Genomic DNA, 4,846 nt, shown 5'->3' with positions numbered 1-4,846 from the left:
CTTGAATCATGGTCATCTCCAAACGCTACCTCCAGTGTTATCTTACCCACTGGATACGCCGAGTTACCAGGCACCACCCCATGGAAAACAGTAGAAGATGCCTTAAGATCTTTGTCAGTCAAATTCATACGACGGAAAGTCTCATAGTAAAGGATATTGATACCGCCCCCATCCATGAGCACCTTTGTAAGCTTATACCATCCTACTTGAGGAGCAACGACCAATGCCATATGACCTAGATTGTCAACCCGGGGCGGGTGATCTTCCTTGCTCCATACAATAGGCTGCTCAGACCACCTCAAATAACGAGGCACTGCCGGCTCAACTGAGTTCACCACCCGCTTATGGATTTTTTGGTCTCGTTTGCACAGGCTTGTGGTGAACACATGATACTGACCACCATTCAGCAACTTTGGATTACTCTGATAACCAGACTGTTGTTGCTGATTCTCTTGGCCAGATTGCTGATTAAAACCACCTTGATTACCTTGGCCTTGAAAGCCAGAGCTTGAACCGCCACCTCCAAAACCAGGTCCATGAGAGCCGGAACCTAAACCGCCATGCGGGCCATGATTGTTTTGGAAAAAATTAGAGTTTCTATACTCCCTCATGATGAAGCAATCCTTCCACAAATGATGGGACGGCTTATCCTGGGTTCTGTGCTTCGGACAAGGCTATTTCATCATGGCTTCAAGGTTGAACTTTGGCCCTCCAAACCTGGGCGCTTGCATTTTGCCCTTACGATGCTTGTTATTGTTCTACGTGTTGGTGTTAGCCATGAAATCCAAACCGCCGTCTGCCTTGCATTTACTATTGCCACCTTGACCCGCCGTACTAGGTTGTCCCTTTGCGTTGCCAGTCTTCTTACCCTTCCTAGTCTTCTCCTCATCAGACTCAGGGTCTTTAGTGCATTAGAGTCAGCATACTTGACGAGAGCTGCCATGAGCTCCCCCATATCATTGCAATTACGCTTAAGCCGCACCAATTTCTGCTTAAGGGGAAGAAAATGGCAGTTCTTTTCCAACATCACGACTGCTGAACCGGCATTGATACTGTCCGATGAGTGTATAACAACTGAGATCCGGCGCACCCAATTGGTTGTTGACTCACCTTCACCTTGAACGCAAGAATCCAAATCCAAAATCGACATAGGCTGCTTGCACGTGTCTTTAAATTTTTGAATAAATCGCCTCTTCAACTGCACCCATAACCCAATGGAGTTAGCGGGCAGGCCTTTCAACCAAGCACGAGCCGGCCCATCCAACATCATGGTGAAATACTTAGCACACGCAACATCGCTGACATCCAGCATCTCCATAGCCATCTCATAACTCTCAATCCAAGCCTCTGGGGGCTGATCCGCCGTGTAGTTAGGCACCTTACGGTGACCCTTGAAATCCTTAGGCAAGTGCTTGTTGCGTAGAGACGACACTAAACACAGCACACCCAAAGTTCTATAGGTCACTCCTGCCTCCACAGATGCTGAGGGATAAACCAGAGATTGTTGTTGAGCCGCCAACTGAGCCGCCAGCTCCGCCTCATGTCGCGCCTTGCCCTGGTCCACCAAAGCCTGAGCATCATTACCAGCATGCGGCGGGTCAGGTCGATGTGGTTGATTATGATGTCGCTCGGTGCTCGATACAGCCGGCCCATCAATGTGCCTGCTATAGCTCCGTCTTGGATGTGGTGTTGAGTGAATTCGATCACGACTGTATCAATAAGCCACCTCCTGGGCCACTGCTATCTGAAAAATTTCTCCGTCTCTCCGTATTTCCATCGTTGTTGGCGACTCATCCTGAACCGGGACAGCCGCCAGTCGAGTAGCTGCAGCTATCATGTTATCCAAAGGATTAGAAAAATGACCCGGGGGTGTTGGAACATGCTGAGGGGTCAAATTCAAATGTGCGGGGTCTGCAGCACTAGAATGAACCGGTGCTCCGGCTGCCGACGCCTCAACGGCCTGGTCCACACTAGGCGGGTTACTGGTTCCTGCCCCAGGCGTGTTGAATAGAATCCTTGCATCATAAACCGGAGGTAATCGACTCACATGCCTTCTGTTGGAGACCGCGTTTGATGCGTCCTGGTCTAAGCTGAAACACAAGTTCTCTTCTTAAAGACATTTCGCCTCCCTCTACAAGGTGGCTCGCTCCATTTCCATCCGGATGTTCTCAGCGTTTAGATCCTCCTTGGCTTGCGCTATCTCATCATGTAACTTTGCAACGTCTGTGTTATGCTGCGTTTGATTCGCCGGGTTTACCTCCGCCGTTAACAGTGTTGCTAGAGCATCCAATAGATCGGATAAGACTTCAGCCGGCAGGCGCACAGGGCCTCCTACCCCGGCTTCCATTGTCTTTACTGACCTGGAGATCATCGCTGCTGCAGTTGAAGAATCCTGCGCTGGCTGCATACCGGGCATGAAGATCGCAACCCTGTGTGGTGGCTCGTAGGAGTCTAGAATACTGTCACCATCGAAACAGCCCCCAAGCCCACCATCCTGAACCTGATAGATGGAATCGGTCTCGCCGGTTGAGGACTCATCGCCTGAATAGACGGCCGTCTCACCACCGGAATTAGATCCTCCTCCCAAATCCAATCCTTGAGTAACACAAATACATGATTCGGGCGGCTTGAACCTTGGCAGGTCCCACGCGCTGAGCCATCTCGACAATGTCGGTGCAAGTGTCCGGCTCAACTTCCGACTCACCATCTTGCCGATGCAGACATGAATTCCGCCGAAGGGGACCCGGTACCGTACTCGATTGAGCCGGCCTCGGGGCCCTAGCCCTCGTCATCGATGTAGAGTTTGCCGCGAAGACTCTTAGTCATTCGGCCCACAACGTATCCCTTGATCCCTGCGAAGCTGCCCTTCAAGAACTAGAAACCATTGTGCACTGGCCCCACGGTGGGCGCCAACTGTCGTGGAATTGTCACGGCAGATGCCCTAGCATATGGACTTAGGTGTGGATCCAACGCAACGTAGTTATCTTGAAGGGGTTAAAACGGGACAAGGGACACAAAGAGTTTACCCAGGTTCGGCCTCTCGCAATGAGGTAAAGGCCTACTCCTGCTTTAGGTTGTATTGCTTGGGTTTCGATTACCAGGGAGCGAATACGCTTGACCTAGTTCTCGACTTGTTATTCTCTGCCTTAACCCACCGCCGGGTCACCCTTTTATATACACAGGCTGATGCCCGGCGGCTTACAGAGTCCCAGCCGGCTCATACACAACGTGTCTGGCTCGGTGACAGAACTACACTTTCCTTAACATATGGCGGTTTATGCCTGTAGGACTCAAGTCTCCTCCGAGTCTTGGGCCTTCAATAAGCTTGCTTCATGAACCGCCATCTACAACATCTTCTTGGGCCTTCTCATTATGAACCGCCAGTGGCATGATCCGGCCCCTCCTGGGCGGGTCATACCCAACAGTCATATCCCCAATAGACGGTATGCACCCGCATTAAATATTCAACATTACTATACACTAAGCTCCACCTGATGAATTTGAGGGTGAGAACAAACTATAGTTGAAGATTCTCCTCATTCTTAACGTCTGAAACCTTGTTTAGGACGCATAGGTTTAAGTATGGTGATTCAAGGTTTAAAATCTCACCGTCGTTCTTCTCTACAAATGGGAAATGTACTCTAATTTTTTATTGGACAATAGACCATTATTAATTCCAACTATAGTTTGTTAGTTGTAGCCTTCAAATGATAGTATATTTCAAATGATTATATTTCTCATGGATGATATCTTGCTGTTTTGGAGCTAGCACTGAAATTGCACAAGGCATGCTAGTGTTTCTTAGTTTACATGGTTTTACCTATATTTCAAGCATCACTAGCAGAAAAACACCTAATAGTCCCGGTTCGTGAGGGCCTTTAGTCCCGGTTCATGAACCGGGACTAATGGGCCGTTACTAATACCTCCACCCATTAGTCCCGGTTCAAACAAGAACCGGGACTAATGTGCCTCCACGTGGCTCTGTGTGCCGAGCCCAGTCAGGGGGCCTTTGGTCCCGGTTGGTGGCACCAACCGGGACCAAAAGTCCATGTTTTTTTTGGAAAGTGGCTGTTTTAGGGGTTTTGGGGGTTATTTTTAGGTTGTTATATTAGCTAGCTAATAGAGAGAAGTGTTCTCTCTTATATCTTCGTCCTTGGTTTACCAACGCTGCTGCTATATATGTTCATTTTACCCGCTGATATAACCACTCATGCATGCTCGCATACATCAGCATATATAATAACAAGTACTCGTCCTACTAATCATGCATCATCATACAACTTCTACTCGTTATTAATAATAAGTCATACGATCATCATCCTCATAGTCATCGAACCCAACCCTACATAATTGTTCTTAACACATGATCATCAGTATCAGGTAGGACCTAAACACCCTTAAGGTAAAATAGCATAAAACAATATAGACCCTGACTCTCCATTATGAAGAATGGCGATCATCCTGTCTCCAATTTTTGCCCTTTGCTGAATGTTGCTTCCAAGAAGCTCCTTACGACTGTCCATACATTTTTTCCATTCTTCGATTGTCATGTCTCCACTTCTTTTCGAAACCCGGTCTGGACAGTTCAGATTTGTAGGAAGACCTGGTTGTATGTTCAAAACATGAAGGCTACCGTGTGTATACATCAGATGAGGCACACAATCATTCGGGATTATCTGTTGAAAAACATAGTGGGCTACGGCGACGGCCGGCGAAGTTGCTCACGGCCGGCGACGGCGATGGCTACGGCGACGGCGAGGTGCAGCAGGGCGGGCGGCGACGTCGGGGATGGCAGCAGGGCGAGGCGGGAGGGCGGGCGGTGACGGCAGCGGGGCGGGGCAGCGAC

The sequence above is a fragment of the Triticum dicoccoides genome, chromosome 4A (genome assembly GCF_002162155.2).
Source record: "Triticum dicoccoides isolate Atlit2015 ecotype Zavitan chromosome 4A, WEW_v2.0, whole genome shotgun sequence".
NCBI lineage: Eukaryota > Viridiplantae > Streptophyta > Magnoliopsida > Poales > Poaceae > Triticum > Triticum dicoccoides.
Note: the sequence above shows the minus strand (reverse complement) of the source record.